The sequence below is a fragment of the Balearica regulorum genome, chromosome 1 (assembly GCF_011004875.1).
Source record: "Balearica regulorum gibbericeps isolate bBalReg1 chromosome 1, bBalReg1.pri, whole genome shotgun sequence".
NCBI lineage: Eukaryota > Metazoa > Chordata > Aves > Gruiformes > Gruidae > Balearica > Balearica regulorum.
In genome coordinates this window covers 91,577,971-91,603,543 of record NC_046184.1, presented here as the reverse complement: position 1 = coordinate 91,603,543, position 25,573 = coordinate 91,577,971, and the positions used below count along the sequence as shown (strand labels likewise).

At 40.7% G+C, this 25,573-nt stretch overlaps 1 protein-coding gene across 28 annotated transcripts in view; it reads right to left on the bottom strand.

The window, feature by feature from the left end:
• The window catches only part of ZBTB20 (zinc finger and BTB domain containing 20), a 516,306-nt gene that overhangs the window by 135,937 nt on the left and 354,796 nt on the right, over nucleotides 1–25,573 (bottom strand). For all 28 annotated transcript variants that reach the window (XM_075765562.1, XM_075765621.1, XM_075765517.1 and 25 more), the window contains one exon: nucleotides 8,560–8,614. The gene's annotated coding sequence lies outside the window, so the exon portion shown is untranslated. The remainder of the gene's footprint in view (nucleotides 1–8,559; nucleotides 8,615–25,573) is intronic.

Below are 25,573 nucleotides of genomic sequence, written 5' to 3'. Positions count from 1 at the left end.
TTGGTAAGCACAAGCTAGGGATCATACGGTAAGAGACCCTACTGTAAGAAGGAGGCAGAGGTAAGGTTGCTGTGGGAACCTTAACTCTAAATTTCCTGAGTTTAGGGAGGTTAAAATCTCAGTCTTCACATCCCATTAGCACACTTTTGGTGCATACAGAACATGGCCTAGGTAAGTGCATTGTTTCTCAAGGGAAAGGTATACTTTTGGGTAAATAGGTGTCTGTGCACATTTTGGCAACTCTAAGCTACATAATTCAGTTCTAATCAATGCTACAGGATTTTGAATCCCACCGATATAATAACGAAGTGGAAAAAGCAATAGGAAAATCCTAACAAGCTGTAAGTTTTGCTGTATGCTCTGCTATTCTGAGCATCGGTGTGGAGACAAAAGAAGAGTAAGAGTTTGCCATTTGCTAGTTGTTAATAATCAAGAGAAGATCTGCCAGACACTCTTCAAGGGCTCTGTCTGTCTGGACCAGGTAGATGCTGCAATACACAAAGGACTTCACACACAGAGAAAGAAAGAGTGTTCACGGACAATGATGCAGCGTTCTTAATTAAGATTTTCATTACTGATACATACATTAAGGTTTTGCTAATGCAAGTGCCCAAGCACTCTCATGTGCAGGTAGATGTCTCTGATTCTATCTCTAGAAACCTTTTTGCAAATCATCGCAAACATTCACCAGCCAAGGCTCAAAATCAGCTCACCTGCCCTTTGCTATAATGACAATGAAAAATAATAAACGATATTTTATTTGTCTGTTGGATGAGAACTTAACACTTTGCAGGCATGAGAATGAATACGCTTTTGCAAGGCTGTGCTACAGCGCATTGAAACTGATTCTGATCTCACTTACACCTCTTTGATGTTGACGTAACACCAGGAGCTTCAATAGCACGAGCGCAGCAAACGTTGAAGGCGAAAATAATGAGACACACACGCAGGTAAATGGAAAATGGGATAAAACACAACATGAGTTTGCCAAAGGTAGACTGTAGTAGACTAACCTGATAACTTTCTTTGATAAGACAACTGATTATCCAGACAAAGGAAATGCAGTAAATTTAATCTATCAGTACAGCATTTGATACAGTATCACAAGGGAAATGACGACTTAAGATGAAGATTTGCGAAAGGACTGTAAGGTGAGCAAATGCTTACCTGAAGGGGAGATGGAGAAGTGGAGGAAAAAGAATTGCTGGGCGAGGTGAAGGCTGTATTTCCACAATTTTTTAGTTAAACAAAATAGCATTTTCTAACTAATAAGATTTGGGGGGAGTGGGCAACATTTCTTATTATGAGGCCACTCAAAGGGAGGGGTTGTAGAGTGGCAAAAAGTGGGAGCATGCTTAACAGCCATAAGAGGATCAATCAACTTCAAGAAATTGCTCATTAACAATACTTAGGCCTCATTCACCCGTAATGTTTCCATGTTATTTTTATGGTTCTGTCCTTTAGGTAGTTCAAAGATGCTACAACTCTCTCAGCAGTTTACTTGTACAGTTGAACTAAATATCTAGTTCACTTTTGTGCTTTTAAAATATTCTTATTCCCAGAATAGGATGCCCATTCATCTCCCAATCTGCTTGCTGAATGCCTTAGATCTCATTTGAATGCTGGACCCCGCCTCCCAACAAAATGAGGCTGGAATAAGATACGGAGGAGAAGTACTTGGTGAACAGAAAGACTTACAAAAGCGTCACTTCTCCCTGAACATGTTATGTGCTTTTCTTGATCTATTCAGGCTATGACATTTTGTGAATTTCTTCATAGGACAAACTGGGCTGACCACTAGCAAGGCAACAGTGTTGCGCTGGCACACTGGATATACCAAGATGACGTGCATCAAAACACGGCCATGCCGGGATGGAAGGTGAAGATGGTGCCGCAGAAGTCACAGTAGAAGGTATCGATGCGAGATTAATTTGCAGGCTCCAAAAGAAATGATCTGCCAGCATATTTTCAACAAGTTAAGAAAAAAACCAGGATTTTTGACAATCTTCCCTGAGGCATGCCTGACTCTACAGGTAATTCAATGACTAAAATTGTTGCCTTTCCATTAAAGTTCATTGGAAGAAAAGCTGCATTTTTGTTTTAGTCTTCTGTGGCAGAATTTAATTATTTAGTGTCGTAACTAGACCACGTTAAGCATGCACAGACATTCACGCAAGAAATTTGCAGTAACAATCAAAACTTGAAGGATTTGTTAAGTGCAAAAATTGAAAAACGGTTTCTGAAACACATCATTCTTCAGGGTTGGTTATATGCTGATCACACGTAGTAGGTTTCCTTCACAACCTTCAGTGCATATTGCAGAGCATCCAGAATGTAACACATTAATTTTTGTCTTTTATGTAAGAGTGGATTTACTGCAAAAAGTGAAATTCAATTAATCCCTTTTACAGACATCCAGGATAAGTGAACACAGATGAATATGAAATTTAAACAGACATCCAGATCCAAATGTTGCAACTGATCCTTACTTTGGTGACTGGGTGAAGCATGAATACCTTTAAATTGTATGCTGTTTGAAGCTGGGACTCCAATTTTGCCTCTGAAAAATCAAGCTGTTTAGCGTATGCTTAAGAAGCTAAAACATTAGAAAACAGCATTCAGAAAACTGATACAGCTATTCTATTAAACTTAAAACTCAATATGACAGAATGGGAAAGAGTGAGATCTATTCAAATCCTAAAGCACATGCCTTCAGTGGTGTGCAAAAATCTAATATTTTGGGCATGCAAACATATGAAATGAAAATATTACCTGGGGGGCTGAATTTGTGAACCATATTCAGCATAATATTATCCAAAATGATGGAAAGAAGCAGCAGTGAACAAGAACTTCAGAGGAAGAAAACATTATTTCTTAATACACTGTGAATCTTTTATGTCTAAGAGTTGCCATTCCCACCACGAGGTAAAACAGCCTTCACGAAGCGTGGCCTGAAGACTAACCACCTATGTTTTGACATGTACGCCTGTGTCATGGCACACAGCTAAGCTACACGGCAGATGGCTTTCATTTCTTTTTTGAAGTGGGAGAGGCAGAGAGAAAAAAGGAGATGGAGGAGATACTCTTACAAGCTCATTTTCAATCATGGTGTCCTATACCTAAGAGATTCAGCATGAATACGGAGACATGGTCTGGCGTGTAGACCTCCGTGAGCATTCGTATTTCAAACGTCAGTTTCAATAGTCAAATCTATGATCTTTTGATCAAGTGGTGACTTTTGGGAAACCACCTATTTCTGGATATCCGGTTTTACAGTAACCTCTCCTCCAGCGCTCCTCACTCTTGGTGCCATTTTAACCTTGTATCTGGTGTGTACATTTTGTGGAGACAGGTATACAACATGACGTGAAAGCAGGGTACATCACAGAGGATTTCTGCATAAGGAGAAGGACTGACAATATATTTCAGAAAAGAGAGAGACACATTTGGTGATATAACTGTAGAATAGCAACATGCTTGCCAAAGTTGGAAGATAATTTACCGTAACTGCAAAGGGAATATTCTGAAAACCTCTCCTACGCTCTAGTTGTGCCATTTTGCGCAGTGATTTCAGACCTAACAAACTGGACTGTCTCAATATTTTGATGGTTGGTGTTCAAACTGCTGTAGGAAATGCTGCTACTGATTCAGCAAGGTGGTCTTTTCCATCCAAATACATTAAATTATGCCAGTGTGGGGTAAAAGCACACTGAACAACTGCATTTTCTTTCCGTCCCTTTCTTTTTTCTAGCTAAATCTAAAATGTTATGCTCCTGGAACTGCCTAGTTTAAAGTCCTTTTCTTTTCCCTGCTGTAATCTGTTATATTTCAAAAAAAGGCTACCACTCAATACATTATATAATGCTAATTAGATGAAAAATAACCCAGAACAAAAAGATCTCTAGTAAGCATAATGGCAGAAAGGTGTGACATTTTCAGCTGTCATGCTGGCCAATCTTAAATTCAATCTCATCCAACTTCATGGATATCTTGTAGGTACTGCAATTAGAAAGCAGGTTGCATACATGCCTCTGTCATAATCCACACATAAACTTCACAGCTATGGGCAGCCATTATTATTTGTTAAATATTTTGAACGTTAACACTTAAAACTAATGCTTGAATGAAAAACTAGTATCAAATTTTGCACTTTTTTTTTAACCTGGCTACTTCTCTGTTTTTCTGGATATTGAATCTATTTTTATTAAAGATGTTCTAGAACAAACCCACTACCTTTGTCAGATTTGTTTTAAATAAGTTTTTTTTTTAATGTAAATCTGTTGCTGAAGTCCATCTGATAGTTATGTCTTCAGACAAAGAATAAAGCTTAAAGTTGTGGCACTTGTTCAAGAACATCCATCCCGAGGTGCATTCCCCGTTATACCTGATTTCTATAAACACATCAGAGCAGAACTTCTGCTCCACTGCTATTTCAAGCCTGTTTCACCATTTCTCTCATTTGCAAATGCCAAATAAAGGGCTTCTGACCAGGTTGTCTTTTTTTTGGAACATTCCCTTCCTTCAGGAGACAGATAAAAGCTGGTGGGAAAATACTCCTTTCCTGTCTCAGATTGCCGAGTAGGTGACCATTCCCTTCCAAGAACTCCTTATTTGCAGAAGCAGATCAACTGTTTCTTCTGCATAATTGGCATGTCTATTTATTACATTAATTATGATAATTCTTGAAAAATGCTAACTCTTGAAAGCTGTTGTAAACATAAGGCTTATTACATCTAGACTTTTTTGGCATTTTGCAAATGTTCATTTTTGATTCATGAATAAGCTTGACCTGGAGGTTATTATCCTCCTCTGAAGTAATGGAGAGCTGCTTAAGAAACCTGAGAAGAGAAAAGATGCCTCCTCCCTGTTTCTGATGTAGCAATCGTTGTTGTTCCTCATCTGCAAAACAATATTAAGCACACTAACCAAATAAAGGGATTCAGCCGGTGCTAATTAGTTGCTATTTCACGCCGATGGTTCAGAGTGCTAACAGATGACAGTTTGGTGGTGAACAAGTACCAACAGCAGGGACACATACATAGATATCAAAGCCTATTTGAGCATCATCATGTTTGATAAAGTGAATACTATTCTCAGAAGCTGGCAACTGGCAGGCTGGAATACTGCTGGGTGTCTTTTGACATACAAATCATTGACCATATGATGGATGGTTCTCATAACTATGATGAGATCAGTAAGATGCTGCTCAGCTTCCCTTAGGTCATCGTTACTTGACCGAATACGTCTTCATGAAGCTGAGGAATAAATGGCACTTTTTTTATTTCTTTTTTTTTTTTTTTTTAAACAGGATGTCAAATAACAAGGATTAGAATCAGTGCTGAATCTAATAGGAATGATGCTGGAGTTCAGTACAACCCGGTTACATCAGAAGCCTATTTCAAGGAAATGGACAGATGTTCATGGAATTAGGTTAATATGTCCTGCAACTTCTTTTATCAGGATCACTTTGGTGCATTTCTGATTTGCACTTCCCAAAGCTAACAGTGGATAACTCTTCAATATTATATGGGTTCCATCTGAATGGGTAGTCCTCTGGAAGTAAAAGAAGTGTCCTACTGTAGCTATTTATCCTACTGTAGCTACCGATCTTACTGTAAAGCACCTTAGTATTGTTGATACTGCTACACGCTGTTGCCAATGTGACAGAAAGGCCCAAGACTGGTTAGAAGACTCTTCTTTCACGAAAAGGCTGATTTTTGACAAAGAATCCACCTGCCTCTCTCAAACTCCTGAGGACATTCCAGTGGAGCAGAGATTAATTGTATTCCTCTTAAGCTGGAATATCATTTTGGGGAGAGATCCATGAAACCCATCTACCTCCAAAACTTTGATGCTATACAGTCAGACAGGCACATGTGTAACCTGGGGGAGGAGGAGGAAGACTACTCCGAATCATTGGCAAGTTGTGGGTAGGTATATGAGAAGACAGCCCAGTGCTGGGTACTGAGGCAGAGAGCAGAACAAATCAGTTATTATCTGTAGATCAGAAACATGCTTGACAGGTACCTTTAAAAGATTCTCATGTAAAAATGTCCCAATTCTACTTTTTCTGTTACCTAAAAGAATTCAGATTATCAGTGACCTGAAGGACCTATCTTCCAGAGAGCAAGGAGAGAACCAGTACAAACAACACAAACTTTATGCACATACTCGAAATAAAGTGAGGCTCCTACAGAGCTTGCTAAGTTGGGAACGGAGGAGCACAAAGCAGCCCCTGGCTGTGGAATAACCCTGACTTAAAGAAGCCAGAAAGTGTGTGACTCTAGTTTTACAGGTCAAGAAACAAAGGCAGACAGATGGGAAGCGACTTATGCATGGTCACACAGCAAAGCACTGTCAGAGAGGGATTTCAGCTCTGGATTTCCAGATGCCTACCTACCATGAAGCCAGCTCGTTGCTTCCACCTAAGCTGACTTGCGCTGCAGAGGTAAAACGACAATAAATTGGTGCCTTTGTGCAAATGTTGAAGGCACGCGGTCCCTGCCACAGACATAAATGATTTTGCCGCTGCTGCAGGAAGTGTTAACATAAGCGGTGTGTGCTTCACGTCCCTGAGTATCATTAACACTTTTTATCGATATTATGAAGTTCTGCAACAAAAATAATAGGATTTGTCAGGGGCCGTTATGAACCACCCCTGCTGGATAAATACATAATACATGATGGCAAAGGTCTGATGGGACTTTAATCAATTGCCTTTCCGAGTCAAATAAATGTCACATTAGACGTAAGCCATGTTGCATTCTGTGGGGGCCTCTGCTCCCCTCGTCTCACGGGCCTGACACCGCCACAGGGAGCTATGCGCGCGCATAGACTCCTACTTATTTGTAGCAAATATATCAGAGCAAAACTGGAACACCACGTTGTAAATTACAGATTTGGGACACCTTATAATGAAAGGCAAAGGGGAAAGGAAAGAAATATGGGGACACCACAGGCATGATAGGTCAGCTCAAATACATCTCCTTGGTAGCTGGCATTGTCATACCACCTTCCGCAGTCACTGCAGCATATCTCGCGTTCCTGCCCGCAGGGCAGGGGAGAAGGAGGTGTGCCGTTTCTTTCTGCACCGCACAAGTAGCGAATCAACTTTAAATGTTAAAAGTCAGATATTTTAGGTCTCATATCAGTAAAAGAAACCTCTTTGATTGTTTCAGCATGCACCTGAAAAAATTATGAATGTCCATTTGCACTTTAGCATTCCTTTGAAGAAACTCCAACAATCAAACCGCAACTTGAACATAAATTTAATTCCACTCCCAAATATGAGAGCGCTATTTTTCTTACTATGCTATGCCTTTTTTTGTTGTTTTTTAAATTCCAGGCAGCACTTTAACAGCCATCTACTTTCCTCTCTGAACGGGTAGGAGACATGAATTTAAATTGCAAAATAGAGATCTAAAGTAACACAAAGTCTAGGCATATTTGGACATGGAGTTCTAAATCTAAATTTAAAAGTCCTCATTATTTTTGGCATTCACTAAGTAGCTCCACTTGGACATCCGAAAACAGTGGCTTAAAATGCTGGTGGACATTTGGAAAACTTTGGTCTGTCTTTACTTAAGTATAGTAAATATTATGAAGTGGTAGCACTGTATTTCCCTTTATATTACAACAAGAAGCATCATTGTTTTAAAAACACTAGATTTCACTGCCAATACGTATGAAGGAATCCCAGCAAAATGCAAGCTTTTGTTCCAAATACGCAAAACCATCACGTGTCAGAACCTGGCAACATTAAAAACCAAATGAAAACAAACAAACTCTCCCAAAAGTACCATCCCCTATCCCCCCAAAAAGGAAAAAGCAAAACTTAAACCATGAAAATTTTAATTCTTCCTGTTCTAGGTCTTAAAAACACAATTATCCGGATTAATACAGTATTTTTTTCAATTAAAAAAGTCACTGAATTGACGACTTACATAGCAACAGCCAAACTCAGGTGAATGAGACCAGGCAAGAAAAGAACCCTACATAACATTTTCCAAAGAAACGACTAACAGAGTTTGAATCCCAGTACTGTTAGATGTCAAAGAGAATACTGCATACTCAATCTACCCAGATAAGAAGAGTAGGTCGGTATTAGGTAGGACAGCACACAGGACTGGATGAGGAGGGGTTCCATGCCACAAGGACAGGCTGAAATGCTAGTTGACTGTTTCCTGTACTCGTTTTACGCTTGCACAGCGTGGAATACTACATGCTTTATTCTGAATCAGAGCTCAGAAGCACAATACCCATCACAACACATGTATCTCCAAATAGAACAGAAATCTTCCATATTGTCATCCCGAAATGCACATATAAATTCTGGATCCATCAATCACACAATGTCACTGAACTAAGTCTGAGTCCTGTAAGTCAACACTGAATTAAAATCCTGGACTGCTGCATTAGACTAAGACTCAGTACTGAGTCTTGTAGCCATAGGGAGCAACAGAAAAGTTCACAAGGGCTCTGGGCTTGTGAGAAGAAACTTGAACAAAATGCACAACTCATATCAATGAAAAGTACAAAACATTTGTTACAAATACTTACACAAGAGACAGGAAGCGTTCCTTCAGAGGAAGGCCGCAAACTGATCGTCAGTGATCTGGGAAGAAATGGGAGAAAGAAAAAAGGAAATTAAGTGACAATAAACACACTAAATGATACCAATATAAAACAAGGATCAAGGAAATTCACAGATGCTAGCAGTTCCCACAGGAGAGAGGAAAAAAAAAAGTGTTTTAAATTCACAGACTGCATAAATCTTGGAAGTTTTGAAATTACCTGACCCCAAAACTACGTAGCTGAGAAAACTGGTAATGGCTGAGGAGCCTTTCAGTCCTGGGATAATTCCAAGCCAGCAGAGACTAAATATCCTCCGGTGGCTGTTCAACAGCCTCCGTGAAATAGGCTTGTGGCTCCTATGGACCAATGCTCTTATCACAAAAACACTGCCAGATTTGAATGGCATCCTTCTTAGCAGTCATGCCAGATGATACAGGCCTCTGAAACAGAACTCGTCTTCTTGAACCTGACCTTCACAGAAGAGGGGTTAGGCATATTATTAGGGCTCAGGATGCTTACATTATGGTTGATAGCTGCACAAAAAAAAAAATTGTGTTTTCTTAGTTCCTTCTGTCAACACAGTATCTTTTGGACTTGACAGATCTGTTGCCCTGAGACCCCTGAGAAAAAAATGATGGCCGCATCAAAGTGGAATGGCTGAAGGATTGAAAACTTTTGGTAGACTACAGGTCTAGTTTCCAAAGTCTACTATGGAGTATTTAAGCTTTATCACCAATACCTTTTCCAAAACATATTAACCTGGAATGAAGTTAGTAGACAAAATGAATCAAAGCCTGATGCTCTGAACTGTAACAAGAAGATATGCTTCTGTTGGACACAGAAAAACAAAGTCAGATGCCCCCAAAATGTTCAAACCTGCATATCACTCCTGTCCCTGCTTCCCTTCACCAAGCCGAAAGAAATTCAGGTAGTCAGACCAAACAGCACTCTCCAAAGGATTGCCATCAGGGGACCAGGAGCATGGTGGACAATGACCATGGGAGTCATGGGGGGGTACTCCAGTACTTAAGTCAAGACACCTACTGTTTCCTGTCCAGTTACAAGGAGAGATTAGCTCCATCATTCCTTGAAACCATTAAAAATATTCAGAGAAATACAAACCTAAGTTGACATAGTGAAGGAAAAGTGAGGAGCTGTCACCAGAGAGAAAGAGGGAAGGCAGGTAGAGCGTTCAGAGTTGTAGCTATTATTTGTGGGAATTATGGGCCTGGTACAGGAGAGTGTGAGAGAAAGCATGTGTGCATATCTAGTGATTGGTCATCCGGCAAGGGAGGTAGAAGAAATACAGCAAACAGCAGAGAGAATCATAAAAACTGCAGGGCAGCAAATAAGATGCTTATAGCATCCTTTGGATAGGCCACCCAGAGAGGCCCTGTTTTACAGCAAATTTCTCTTTAAAGAAGCTGACCGCTCACATGTAAGGAAGATTTGCATGAGACAGATGATAGGATGGATTCTGCCCAGACTGAAAAGCTGAAGTGCCGTACGATGAAAGGAAGGGCAAGATCAGGCTGTGGAGCTACTATTTATCTCGCTTTCAAGAATCCATTACTCTGATGAACTTCAACAGGGAAGTTCTCCTGGTGGAAAAAACTCCTTTGCTAAGCATGCATCCCTTATTTTTCTTTTACATTCTTCCTGAAGATTTAACCATGAAGCCCATAGATTCATCTGCGATAGATTATATGTTACAGACTGTTAGCGGCTGGTAGTTAGTAGTGTTTATTTCAGGGTTTTAGGCAAACGGAAGAACCACGGAAGAACCTGAGACAAAGAGGTCTAAACCAAAGAATGTGCCGTGGAGCCCCAGAGTTTAAAAAAAAAAAAATAAAAAAAAAAGCAGGAGACATCCGGCATGGGGAAAAAAAACACAGAATGGAAAATTTTAGGCTGAGTGGTTAGAGTTTGGCTCTGCTATAAGCAACATAAAACAAGTTCTCTTAAGGGAAAGCGTCAAGCAACTTTGACGACAGGGATGCCAAAGAATCCTACAAATTATGGCCCGAGACTCTGGATGTGCTGAGTAATGACTTACACCAACATTACTGTCAAATTTGCTGTAAGAAGTGAACAAGACTGTCGTACCAAATTAAAACCGCAGGGTAATTTTAGATAGGCACAATATAATAGAAGCTGCAAACTAGAATCTGGCAAATCACCAGAACTGAAACACAACATTGTTTAAATGATCGCAACTGGTCTGGACACACTTGATTACCAGTTTTGTTCAAAAGAAAATACATGAAAACAAAACTTTCCATGTAAAGTATTGGAAAAACAAGATGTGTTTGAGGAAACTATGATTCATTCCAGGTTAGATAACTGCAGAACACGTATGCGGGAGAGAAGTGGGCCAAATCCTGTTCTCACTGCCCTGTGCGATCATGCTGACTTAATTGAAACCATGAGCAGAACCTGAACTGTTAAAATGCTGGGGTGAAACTTTTTATCATATGGCGCTGTTTGTCACTAGAGACATACTTAACCTAATTACATTAGATTAACACAGAAGATTCTTCAAGATATGCTCTTATATAATAGCATAATAAAAATGAAGTCTAAGAAAGCTGACCGTTTTCCCCAGGTCTCTGTGTTATAAGCAGACTTATTTATGTCATTTGTTTTCAATCCAGTATGGCTCTGTTTGGTGGGGTGGACAAAGGGAATCCGCTGACCTTTTTCATACTGAATTCCTAGTGTTAATTAATCATTATTACTTGAAAGCTGTTTCAGCCATTGGACAGAATAGCCAGGGGCTAATCTTGAGCCTGCCCTTGCTCCACTGCAGCCAGATTCTGCCCACTTTCTCTATCTTTGTTACCTGAATAAATTCCATTTAAATCACAAAGACTAAGAGACAAGCAAGGCCTAGATGTTAAGGATATTTAGGAATCTATCCCCCCTTGAGTTTAATGAGAATAACGTTCCTAAACACTGAAGAATTTCCATTTATGGGGAGTTCAGCTGGTGAAATTCAGTCATGTGAGTTACAATGTATAAGCAGGTAATCGATTTATGAGGCTAACTAGAATTTTCAAAAGTGACTTAGGCATTCACGTCAAAGTCCATTAGAAGTCAGTGAAATTTTTGCTGTAAACCACCTGGGGAGTTGAGAATATCTTACCTTTGTTAGCTTAAGCACCACTTACTTTCAATGAAATTAACATCTTAGGTGCCAAAGTAATTTTTGCAATTGGCTTTCAGTTGCTTCTTACAATTTATTCACTAAATGGCTTGAGTTAACCTGCTTCAAGCGCCTTTTTCGTAGCAGGAAATTGGGACAGCGATTCTGCTCCATTTTTGCAAAGTGATTTAGGATCTCTCTGATGTAATGCGCTACCAAGGTGAGAAATATTACGCCTTTGGCCCCTAGGCTGGCAAGAGGCAGGCAAATTATGAACTGCTTTAAGCAGGGAGGACTGGGGAATTCCTCCCTTCAGAGGGGGCCAAACGGAGCCAGTGCCATGCTGGGGGAACGCGGTGAAAGAGGAGAGACAGCTGAAATTCAGTGGAGCCCTGTGAACGATCTGAGGGGGCAGAGAGACTGCGCTGCGTCTCTGACACAGCAGAGACAGATTACAGCAAAATTAAATTGAGGATTTTAGTGGATATAATTGTTGTTTTTATATATTAATGAACAACAATAATACGTGATTCTAAACTGAATACCAGGTTTGACATTTAATCTGAGCGCTCATACTATCCATAAATGTTCATAAACGTCACAAGACCCCTACCCTTTGATTGAATTACAATCTAGTATGCAATTTAGGAAACATGGATTAATCTACATAGATTTATATTTCTGCAGGTTACATTGTTATTTGTTGATTTATACCCTTTTCCCCTAAGTGTCCTTTCCATCGAGAATCCAGGAAAATACATGCAAATCTTTAATAGGAGAGCAGCTCAAAATCCAGTGACTAGCAGCAGATGGAAACTTGGTTCACTGAAACCTATACTAATTATCATTTGCTTTTTGAAGTCCCCTCTGCTAATGGCCAGCAAAATCTTAGGTCCTGTGATATCTCCTATCACCTTCACATTAACTCTTACTACAGCCAGCAATCACCTAACATGTTTCTTGGCAATGCTGTGCAATTAAACCACCTTTCAATCAGCTTGCTGAGGAATCCAGAAATGGAAACTGCTTTAATATTAGGAGTTAATTATCAGAATGCAGAAGAAGGCAGTCAAAAATGTGATGTTAGCATACCAGAAATATGACAACGCCTTAGCCACAGATGTCACACACGAGGTAAGGAGCCACATCAGGAAAAGCAACATGGCAATGTATAGAAGAAAATGATCTTCAAGTTCTCCTTTTCCCTTTTTTTTTTTTCCCCCCGTGGTCATACCACTTGAGGTGACCACCTCCTTTAGCAGCCCAAATATCTGGAGTTTCAGTGTCACCTGTATTAACAGGCTTCACTGCACAATGGTGTCTGCTTGGGGACCGATAAGAACTCCTACTCTAATTGTGTCGCAGCACAGAAACGGTCCAAAAGGCCCACCAGACAATAGCGCTTCTGCGGATCCTGACCTCTGCCGAGGCCAAATCCTGCTCCCTTTGAAATTAACCAAGTCTTCTCAAAGGGTTAATGGGGCATGTTCCCCTTCTTCCTCTGCCATCTTTACCTCCATGTGCCTATTGGAAGAGGGACGACTGGTCCCTGTGGATTCATTCGTCCACACAAGACTGAAAAGAAGGGCTGGCTGCTCTGTCTAGTAAGAGAGGAAAGGAACATCAGTCGGTTGAGCTAGTTCTAGGAAAGTGATGAACTGAGGAGACGGTTTTACAACTGGCAGCTTACTGCAGCGAGGGAGAAAGCACAAACGGGAAAGCATACTGCAAATTCAGCTTGAGGGACAGTTATATGGCCATATGATACCGGAGAATCAAAGTAAAATGATCTTTTAAAAAATGACAGGGAGTTTTTGTATGTACATTAGAACTAAGGTATGTCTGTATACATTGGACTGCACTTACACATGTATTTTGGTTATGTATCATTAAAGAATTTGAAAAAAATCTACTCAACTACAGATGCGCATGCTTTTTTTAATGAAATAAACAGCCAAATTGTGGTTCTGTAGAGAATGCAACAATGACTTGAGAACAATTTTGAATCAAAAATTGTTGATAATACTTCCATCCCTCACTTTCCAAAGACAGAATTTGTTTAGAAGCTACAGTCCACAGAAGATAACAGAAAAGGTAACTGATTTTTTTCCTTTCTCAAACTTGAAGACAGAAAACCTTGCAGTTTATCACATAGTGTAAAGGATTTGTGATATAGCTATAGCTTATGTTTTCTTTAATTAGTATGTAAGTAACTATTCAGTACCATTGTTAAATTTGGACCAGAAAGTGTAGTAAAAGGAGCCTTTTTATTTTTTGTAATTAAGAATAGCCAAAATGTTAGCATTGTCTTTTTCAAATTAAGAAATATGTACTGGGAAAAGGAGACTTTTATAAACCGGAAACTTCATGGACACTTAACTGGAAAATACGAAAGAAAAGTCTTGATGGAATAGATTTTTCAGCACACTCTGCTTGCCGGGAAGGCTGGATAAAATTATGTTTTCATAAAACAAAAGAAATCAATCAAAATTTGGACTTTCATGTATATGTAAGCTAATTCAAAAAGACATCAAGTCAAGGAGCTGACTCATTCCACAGGTAACTCAGCTCAAAATAAGTCCTACCAGCTGTTCTCAGTGAAAACAATGAGGTAGATGAAATAAGAACAGGAATCTCTTACATCTGCAAACTGAACTCTAATTAACATCCATCGGAGGTCTCCAGCTCCCTAAGAAGAACTTCAGTCAAGAAAGTCTCAATACAAAGCACCTCTGAGGAAAACATCTTTAAAAGAAGAGCAGGAGAGCTCTCTGGAAGCAACAGCACATTGCAGCTTCAGCAGCAGTTGCTTTAAGGGGCTCACGGTGAGAGCAAAACTAGCAAAAAGTGAAAAAAAAGTTAAAATATATTCTTATTTTATAATCTAAATGTAGCATTTTGAGCACACATCTTGACTTAAAGATGGCCTGAAATGTTACTACTTTATACTTTCAGTAACTCTAACCACTGCCTATGTCTTTGAGGAATTTGTTAAAAATATGTCAAACCAGGACATTTCGTTGGCAGATACTTGGCCACTGCAGCCTCACACAGCTCAGCCTACTGGCAGAAGGAAGCTGCCTACCACCACCATTCCAGTGCCATGGCACTGCCCCCTCCCTGCTGTCCACCACTGCCCCAGAGGGGTGCACGGACAAGGAGGCCAGTGCTTCTCAGGAGTTGGTTGACTAATTCTGGGAAACAGAATGCCTGGGAAGGGGCCGCCACTGCCAAAATAACTCACACCGCCTACTTCTGACTGCCCAAAGGGGCTACGCTGAAGGCCAGGTTCACTGCTCCGGTGGCTGCAGCTCCCTGCTCCTGCCTGTCATCTTTCCAACGTCCCTGGTGCCCTTCCCTCGTTGCATGGCTGTGTGTGCTCCCGTCAAGAGACAGTGAAGGGGCAAAGATAGCCCTGGAAAAGATGGTGGTTGCGATGTGACTGGGTTGTTCCCATCCAGCTTACAGCCTGTTTCCTGTTCACACGTGGAAAGGAGGGAAGAAAGTCAACTGTTGACCAGATGAATTGTCTTTGTGGTCCACAAACAGTTTGGGCATTTCCATTTCATAAAATATTTTGCGTGGCTACTCTTGGAACTCAGCTTTGAAACCTTAAATAGAAGAAAACACAAAATATATCTACCTAACTATACAAGGATATATACCTCAAGGTTCTGGCTGTCTTTCAGGATCATACTCTAAAAATTTGGTTTTAGCTCTGCTTATGACTGTAGGTGAATCTTCTGTTCTGAGGCAGTGTGGTCAAACTGGCAGCTCACAAGTTAGATCTGTTGCCTTACACCATAGCCACATCAAGTCATGCTCTCCTTATTGCAAGCTGGATAAGCAGAGAAGTGTACCTTCTGCTTCCCTGCTTGGAGGTTTGCAGCTCCAGTGCACAGTCCACATTCCCTGCACCCTCTCAAGTAGCTGTCCTGAATCCAGCAGTCCCCAAACCAGACTATGCAGCATGAGAAAGTGCAATCAAATCATACTGAACTATTTAAGCAGACTAAACTTGAGTAACTGAAATGTTAAGCTGAGAAAGTACGGGTAGTAGGAACTAAATGCATCTGTATTAATAATAGCAATTAGTGAAGTTTGTCTACTATTAATAAGGAGATAATTGCTATAAAATCTAGTGATACACACAAACATGTTACTGATGTGAGGAAGTGACCCTGGAAAATGTGTTTAAGTTATTGGTTGGGAGCTTTCTACTGCTAATTATTATTTTCTTTCTGGGTATTAATGTTCCTCCAGAACGATCTGATAAATCTAGTGGTGTGATCACTTCTTTAAATGGTATCTTTGGATCATCTGTGGTCCCAAGAGCCATGACACTCCAGTGTACTTTACGTAATTTATTTCCAAAGTGAGACATGCTGACTCTCCATAATATTTCTTTCATTTTAACATCTGACTAACATTCAATTTGGGACATAAGTACTCCGATATATCATTTTTCCCTGAAGGCACTGCAGATCAGAACTAAAGGGCACTGGCTGAGTTTGCGAGTACCACGAGGCTTGGAGAACAGGATGGGCTGGAGTGGGGGGCGCTGCTAAGCCTGAGGGAGGGCTGCGCAGGGATGTGGGGGTCTGCACCATCCACGGGTGCTGGGGGGCAAGGGGTACAAACAGAGCTCTGGCAAGCCCCAGGCTGGGGTTACACTGGACTTTAAAAAACCACCTTGGTCTCTTTTGTGAGAGGTGCGTGGTTTAGGACTTGACTATGAGGGTGTCTGTTAAATCAGGAGCAAAGTGGCAGCAAGATCACTACGGAAAAGTATAAGTATGTCAAGTCCATAGTCACAATCATTTAAAGAAAATGCCAGAATGTTTTCCTGACTGCCTACCCAGTAAAGAAATCACAACATGACTATATGAAGACCTATAGGAAAATGCTAACCTGACAGATACTGTACACAAGAGCAGCAAATCCTTGAAAGGTAAGATACCATATGGTTTGTGCTCTGTTTTTTACAATTTGTACTGCTTCGAACATGAACCGTGTTCTTATGGCAGTATGCAACACTTGGAACGAGACTAAAAGCATTACAGAAGTATTTCACTTGCCTTTAAACCCCTGCAGACCCCCTGAAGTCACCAGGGTTATGCAGCTGCACCACTGCATGCAGTGTTAAGCCCTCAGCATCTACAAAGACGGGTTAACTATGTGCTTTTTCTGGGTTTTGAAGGAGGAGGACCAACTTTTTTTTTTTTCTAAAAGGCCATAATCAATACTTTGAAATTTATTTTTCACCTGTTTCTTCTCACTCTATGCCTATTAAAATAAATCAAAACTACCTTATAAAGATCTACTAAAATGGCTTCTGGGAACAATACTGTCCATTTTATATTCGGTATGAGAACAGTGCACTCTATAGCATGCTGTTTTAGTATTGTGACACGTGCCCTGAAAACTGAGTTTCAGGAGAGCTAAATTTTTCATTGCTTCGTTAGATGGGGATGGGTGGCTGAAGAGTCAAGACTGCAGTCTCATCACTGACCCTGATCCCTCTTATCACCAAATCTGATGCTGTTTTATAGGATCCTGTCCCTAATTCTCAGTTGTAATGCTAATATATCCAAACCACCTCCCCCCTTCATTCCTTGTTTTATCAGTTTAACTTTGCCACACCTCTCTCCGTGACCCTCACCGCCAACGTGATGCTACAGGGAGTTTGTGTGACAGCAGGGTAGCTTAGATGGCCATTTTTCACCAACTCTTCGATTGTACCTGGAGTATCCATTTCATAATATAGATAGAGGACAACACAGGGTAGTTGAAAATGTACTGAAAAATGTAATTGAAGAGAAAAGGTATATGCCCCAGTCAGACGTGTTATAAAAGAAACCACACTAGAAGTCCCTGGCACCTTTTCTAGTAGGACTCTCCCTCTGACGTGACACTCTCTTCCAGTCCTGAACTCCCTCTCCTGAACAGCCAAACCATCTCAGGCTATGTCAGCCTGGCAATTTTCATTTGCTGGCCCAGTTGCCAAGTGGAAATAACATTGATAAACGAATGGTGGGACGGGCTTCATGACTGTCTGAATTATTTCTTGGGTTTCCAAAATTCCCAGTTTTCCCAAAAACTGTATAGTTCATCCATACCAATACAGCTCATGAAGAAAGAAACTTACATGCTTTGGAGCTCTGGAGTTCATTATGCACAGTCTCAAGAGTTTTATTTATTACAAAAAACCCAACGCAGATGAGCTGAAGGTTACCTTTTGCTTTATAGGGGGAATTGTCATTATTCCCATTTTATGGAATGAAAAAAAGAAAAGAAGAGAAAGCTAAACTGATCTCGAAGCTGATCAATACTAAAGCAGAACTGCAAAATGAACTGACATCTTTTGATGCCCAGTTTAGAGCCCATACCACATCAAATGAGAAGAAAAATCCTTAAAGAAACCTGGAAAGCCACCTGCATGCTCCTTTCAATAAAGAAAAGCTGATCCCTTTGATTGCTGAAGCCAAACCAAACAGCAGACGCAGAGATTTTACAAAGTCTCTTAGTGGTGAGCCATAGTTTGTGCTATTTAACAGCTTTCCTGCAAAGTGTAAGTGTCCATTTCACAAAGACAAAACCAAAAGCAAACAATTCCAAGAACTTATCCAAACCCAGTTTGCATAGTTCACTGCAACCATTTGCTTCAGAAAAGTAAACCCTTCTTTATAGGTTGAATTTTAATATAATCATTATACCATGTTCCCAGCTCATCTAAAAATGCAACAAGTTACGGTGATCAGAAAGAGGTTTATAGGTGAGTCAGCTCAAGAAGCAGCACGATAAACTGGCATTATAGTCTAAGAACATGTCACTTCTATAGATGGACCCTGTCTCGTAAGTGATTGCAGAGTTATATTCAACGTTAGTTTGGGAGACAAGTGGGTGGGGAAGGAAAGACTCAGATCCAAGGGATACTGTACAGCATGACAGCAATGTTAGCTTTATTTTGCAACCCATTATTTTCATAAGAACATGAATCAAAGAGATAAACTATGCCAATTTCTTCATAGCAGACTTGTTACAGGATATTGTTTGAGTCTTCACTAATGACTCCTTGAGGTTGGTTATTACTGTGATTAGGAGTTGGGAGGATAGAGGTCTGAGACCTTTCAAAGGAAACATTTTGTTCAGAACTGTTACAGAAAATAAAGTCAGCATTACAGTAACTTTAACAACCCAACCAGGATAATGGTCTGTGCATGCAGACAGTGCTTTTGCTATTTTAAATGAGGGAGATAAACTCCACATAAGATGGGAAGCTGAGATAACCAGCTATTCAGTCTTGGGAATCAGAAAGCTGTCAGCTTGAGAAATACGAGTATCTGTGGAAATTCTCTGGAAAAGGAAGGATGGTGAAGTTATTAGCAGGTGGCAAAAAAAAAAAAAAAAAAAGCAGCACTTTAAAATTTGCTTTTGGTTTGTGGCACGGATAAATAAATTAAGGAATCTGAGATGCTTCGATACCCTTGGTAGCCTACTGAGATAGATTTTGTTTTTCTTTTTATGCAAAAGCAGGCTGTATGCAATGCTATTCTGCACTGACAGTTATCCCAAAAGGACCAGTGGCCATGCCCAACACTGAGGTCGGCATGGAAAACTCTACTGGCTCCATTAAGAATGAAGCAAAGAGGTAGCTCTGCAACATGCTCATTTGTAGCAATAGCAGAAAAAAGCATTCCTTGAAGACAAAGGCAGGTTTTGTGGGATCTGGTTCCCCCCCGCCCCAGACTCCTATCTGCTTCAGTCACAAAATCTTAGTTTCCACATGCCATAAAACTCAGATTAAAATAACTCACTTCCTCAGAAGGTGTATTGTGAGGGAATGTATTTAAAAATTAAGAATCCTTTTCTTTCATTATCAACTCCATCATTTATCAGCTCTAGCTTTTATCACCAGCATCTAGCACTTGCCAGTACGGCAGGATCTGAGCCGACAGCGCTCGCCCAGACCCCTTTGGTACCTCCGATAGCACAAGGTACCTGGCAAAGGTATCACCATACTGCATTGAACCTTCACTGGAGGATTTTGAGTCAACAAGCATGTATTCGAGAACAACTAGAGGGTTTCCTTATTCCAAGCGCTCAACAATTTCCATTTTGGTGCAGGTGAAATGGTGGAAAAAAAAATGAGGAGAGAAATGCCTTCCATATCCAGAGCTTTTTAATGCACGTGGACATTAACAGACCAACCCACCTGCTTTTATGAGCAAAGCTCGAGTCCTCATCCTATAACAGCCTTGAAGAAAAATAATGGACACGGCTAATAAGCAGACTCTATTTGCTAAGATAGCTATAAAAAAACCACATGCGTTTCCTCAAAATATGTTTTCCTGGGGACAGGGCAGTGGTAAGATATACCATGTAACCTGGCAGGCGATCACTGTTTTCTAGCTTCAAAGATGGGAAACCCACGCAAGCAAACAACCTCCCCCCTCTGCACCATACTAAAGTGATCACTGGGAAGGATTTAATGGAATCAGCTTGTCAAAATGATGAAGCTGAAAAAGCTTTTACAGAATACGTCCATGACAAAAACTTTAGCATAACGTATATAGTGCAGAGTGGTTTTTGTCATGGCAAAAAGGAAGGAATATCATTAATTTAGACACTAAGTGTAAGGTTCTGCTAAAACTCTCCATGGGATAAATTGCAGAAATACAGCCTTGACCAGACAAATGGAGCCAGGGAAGTCCCAGTTCTTGTTAGAAGTTATCGAAAGTGCCATTGAGTTTTTAAAGTCTGTCATCTTCGGTAGATGATAAGAAAAGGGTTGGGCTGTTTTCTTCAGATCTACAAGCATCTGGCTACAGTCTTGCTGAGGCATATACATGATTGGAATCGAAAATGAGCTCTTTTAAAAGTGCTTCTTAAAGGGACCCTATTCATACGCAGTACTTTCTCCCCAAATCTTTTATGGGAAAAAAGCTCATTACGGTCACACAGACAAATGCTGTATAATCTTTCACCCTGTCCACTAGCAACGTGTTCAATCCAATTTACAGCACTTCCCGCTATTCTAGTTCTGGACTCCCCACACAGCTCTCCTAAATGCATACCCATCCTGACCCACTGCTCCCCACCCGCTGCTCTTTCAATTTCAGGCTTCCCTGGAGCACTGACTGCCATTCATGCCTAATAGCAAGGTGGAGCAACTTGATTATACAACTCTGAAAAGTGAAATTTCTGTGCCTTTTGTGCTGAAATGCCATAATTAAGACACATATTATTGTATGTTGGAATGCTCCGAGATAGGGATGAGAGTGGCCTTCGCTTCAGGAAATGACATTTTGTACCCATGACAATTTATATTGATCTAAAAAACAAAAGTTTCTGATTGAAGCTCCTTTAAACTCCTTCCCAGCTTGCTGACAGATCTATCTCTGCTCTTTGCATCCACTTCCACATCAGCACTAAGGGAAGTAGGGGCTGGCAATTAGTCGAGAGAAATTTTCAAGGAATCATTTACTTGGCTAATTCATGTCCTTGTCTGCTTTTGGAAAGTCCACCAGCAGACTGCAATTTTTTTTCAGCGCAGCCTATTTTTTTAATCTGCCTTGGGCAATGCTGTTCACTAAGCATATACAATCTGCTTCAAGTACTTGACATTTGGAGCAGGGGTGCATAGGTGGGATCAAGCAATGCAATAGACCACGTCACACAACAGACGTACAGCATTGTTTTTGCCTCCTGACTGGATTAATGTTAAACCCTTGAGCCCTCAAACCATGTACTCAAGCCTGTGCTTAACTTCAAAGGTGTGAATGCAATGGGACTCAAGCACGTAATTAAAATTTAACCTTTACTTCAGGTTCTATTTAACAGAAATGGACTTGTGCATGTGCTTAAATGCCTTGCTTTGTAGAGACAATTTATTGAACTGAAGTAAGAATTGGGAAGAAGAGATGAAGACATCATTGGGATTTGGATTCGTTCGGGATTAGAGAGGAGAGAAATGTTACTATGGAATTATAAAAGACAGTGACTTCTTTTAGAAGACAGAAAGCATTTTTGATGCAATACTAGATTTACTGATATCCTACAGCTTCCTGGTTAGGCCTGCAGTTGGATTTTTTCTCGCTGCTTTTATGTATATGTAAATGTTGCACACATATGTCCATTGCCATTTGCAGAAGATCGGGCCAGCTCCTGGGCTGACTCCTTCGACTGCCCAAGGGAGGTGAGAAATGTGCACAAAGCCATCCCTCGCAGCACTTACCACTTGCAGGTAAGCCGACAGTTCACTACCTGAAAGCATACGAGCACGTGATTTTTAAAGTGGGCCATTTGCTTTCACTAGGGTAAAGCCTGTCTGCTTGAATGTTTGCGCAAAGCAAATACACGAAGGGTGTGACTGCAGCCGGAGCAAACTCATTTGTAAAAGTAAGCGAATACTCATGGACTTTTTGTGTGTGTGCGCGTTAATGTCCACACGGTTGTTCTTTTATTAGGTATAAATGGCCTTTCGGGTTGACACTGAGAAACAGTGCATTGGTGCTCATCCCAAGGAAATACTCGCATCCGCCAGCCTTCCTCATCTGTCAATATGCCTGCACGCAGGGTAGGGGCAGGGGTGAATCAGAAGGACTGCGCAGGACTGACAACAGAGCTTGCATCAAAGGTAGCACTCCTCTGTCTCTCTGAAATGCAGGCGTTTTACAAGCCTTTCTCCCTGAAGGAATTAGGATTAGACTTCAAAGCTGCAGAACAAAACAGAGTCGTACAGGCACGCAATTATTGGACTAAGTCCATGGACAACGATACCAAGGGGTTTAACGTTCATGAGACCTTTTCAGACTGCTGTAGTATCCTCTCTCAGAGTCCTCTTCCCGGAGAAGCCTCCGACCCCTCTGGCAGCGTCCGCTATACCAGCTGGGATGACAGCGCCATGTGTCCCCTGCCTCACCGGTGCAATCGTATTCCCACTAGAAAGGTTCTGTATACGTCTTTCACGTTTCTTAATAAAGGAAAGGATTACAAGGTCCTAAGAGTATCAGGCACAACCCCAGCAGTCCCTCTTTCACCCCAATTCTCTTCTCCCAAGCTACTCATTACATCAACTCTAAATTAATTTATCTTAGGTAAGCAGCACAGAAATATTATAAACAGAATCAACTCCTCTTCAACTTGCTACACTTTTTTTTTCTTTCACATTCTTTACAAACAGAAGTGGAAAAAAATAATATATGTACATAACAGCAAATGTTCTCTCACTATTTTTCTTTTTTCTGTTTTTTTTAAACTGTTTTTATCTTATATAAACAGTGGTGATGGAATTATAAACACCATTATTCCACCTCCATGTTAATACTCTTATTATCTTGCATAAACAGAAGTGAACGAATATGTACATGACACCAATCAATCCTTACAAAAAAAAAAAGAGAGAGAAGTTTTTATCTTTTATAAACAGCGGAGGAAGAACTTAATGAATTCAAAATGTAGTTTTCCTGTTTATATTATTATGATCCGAAAGTAGAAACCAAATGGATGTATATTCAACATCGCGCAAGCAGTCAGTTATGAAATACCTTCATTCGGCTGACTTCAAGAGTAAATGCAGTATTACTGAAATCTGCTGGTCCGAGAGATCTGAAAACTGGCGGCCGGAGTTTAACCACAGAGCCAGCAGGCCATGGGCTGCGCTATCTTCTCCTAGGATGCTTTTGCCAAGGTTCTTTGGCTCCTTCCTTGAAGGGCCACCCAGGATAAAATAGGATAGCTCAACCTCTGTGGTGAACCGTTAGTACTTGGTCCTTCTGCTGAGATTGCCAGATATAGGGGGCCAATTAATACAGATGGATTTTGTGTTATGTGGACACCTGCCACTAGAAACTGGGCTCAGACCCCTAAGTCATTTCACAGAGGCCACCCAACAGCTGTTTGACAGTAATGACTTTGGGGCATGAGTGACCTAGGTCAGATATAAACGTGTAACTTCAAGCTGATAGGCTCCATATGTCAGTACTAATCCCCATAACCACCCACGCCTTCTTTCTTATTTTTGTGTGTGCTTGTTTCTGGCTGATCTTCTAAAGCCCATCTCCGAGCCTAAAACATTCTTCCCTGTACCTCATATGTCAGCCTTAACCGGGATGAAGTGCAGTTTCAATATTTTTCCCCCTCTACCATACTTGCCTATGGTGGGTCATCTCTTCCTTTACTTTAGTCACGCAGAGTCTACCTCTTTCTCATCCTGAATTAAGTCAGTCATGGCAACTGGGTTTCCCACAAAGGACAAGTAGAAAAGATTATTTTTCCTTCAGGGCCTATCCCTTTTCAAAAAAGGGGTTGCTCTTCGGGTTGGTGATGCTCTTCTCTGCTGTTATCCTTTGCAAAAGCAACACGCATTTTGTTTCAGCTAGTCTGGGTATAAACACAAGCTGGGGTCTCCTACATAGCTGGGCGCACCTGGCAGCCCAGGTGATCAGCCTTGCATTTGTTCTAAAAGCATTTATTCTGAGGTCTTAGCCTGAAGACAGCTGCCTCAAAAGGGGTGTAGGTGCTGACTCATCCTGCTTTTCCACTCCCCACAAAGCTGGGACCTTCGTTTGTGAAAAGAAAATCACTCTAAAAATTAGGACTAATTCCACTGTACACATTTTAACAGGATGCATGGTATTGCTAAAGGGCAAAAATATCTTCTGTGAGTTATTCTATGTGCTACGGAGATCATGAAGGAAAACCTCTGTAAGAAAATTCAGGGGAACAGGGCCAATCAGGGAATGCAAAGTCCCTCTGTTCAGGGACTGGAAGAAAGAGTTTTGCTTGGCAGCAACCTGCTTTGCTGCATCTCAGACTGTGGACAAAAAAAATCCTTAAAATAATTGCTCAGATAATTGGGATGCACTGATCATGAATACAGAAACAGTGTTGTCTCCCCTTATGTCCCTCCTTTGTCCTCCTTGTTTTCCATTTATCTTCTGTATTTGTACATACTCTGAGGCCCAGTCAGTGACCCTTCTGCTTGTTATCAGAGAAGAGCCCTGAGATGCAAACTCCTGGCCAGCAGGATCTATAGCTGAATTTTCCCTCTTCACAAGGATGTTTAAGCCTAAATTTTGCAGCATAAGGCCCCTGTTTCTAAAAAGGCTTCTTAAAGAACCAAATTAAACACACAAGGGAGAAGTAAGCCCTTTCAGAGAAGGGTAGCCAAAAATAGAAGGAAAAAAAACATATTTCACCATTTGTTTTGAAAACACCAAAAATGATTAAAACATATTATAAACGAAACTAAACTAAAAAAAAAAAAATCTTACCATATGAACAAATTCCCTGCCAAGTTCCATTTTTAAATCAAAGCCATTTTAGGCTCATATGTCGAAAAAGAGAGTCTTAAACTAACAAACTTATGTAATGGATTTTAAAAAACTGCACAGACGTGTTTAACTGAAATTGCCAAATCTGTTCGGACTACATGAGGAGAGAGGAGGAGGAAAGGGAAGGACGTACAAAGGTTTGGGATTCATCTGTGCAACTGCCCCCAAGTTGAGACTCCCTTTGAAGTTGGTTCCAACTTTCAAGGAGCCAAGAAAGATGACTCATCCCAATCTAGTCTCCCCCCCCCGCCCTCTTTCAGGAGACCTCAAAATTTGAGACAAATACAACTGGGCTTCCTTACCCATAGTAACAATTATGAACTTACATGTGGATAGCAAAGAGAAAGGAAAGGGAAGGAGGTGGGTGAGTGAGAAGAGAGGTACAAATATATCCGCAAAGACTCTCCAACAAGAAGCAACAAAGGTTAGGGAGCTTTTGGGGTTGGCAGAAAAATATACACTGTAAACTAGGACAACGTTGTTAAGTAGCATGAACAGAAAAAATGTGAAAGACAAT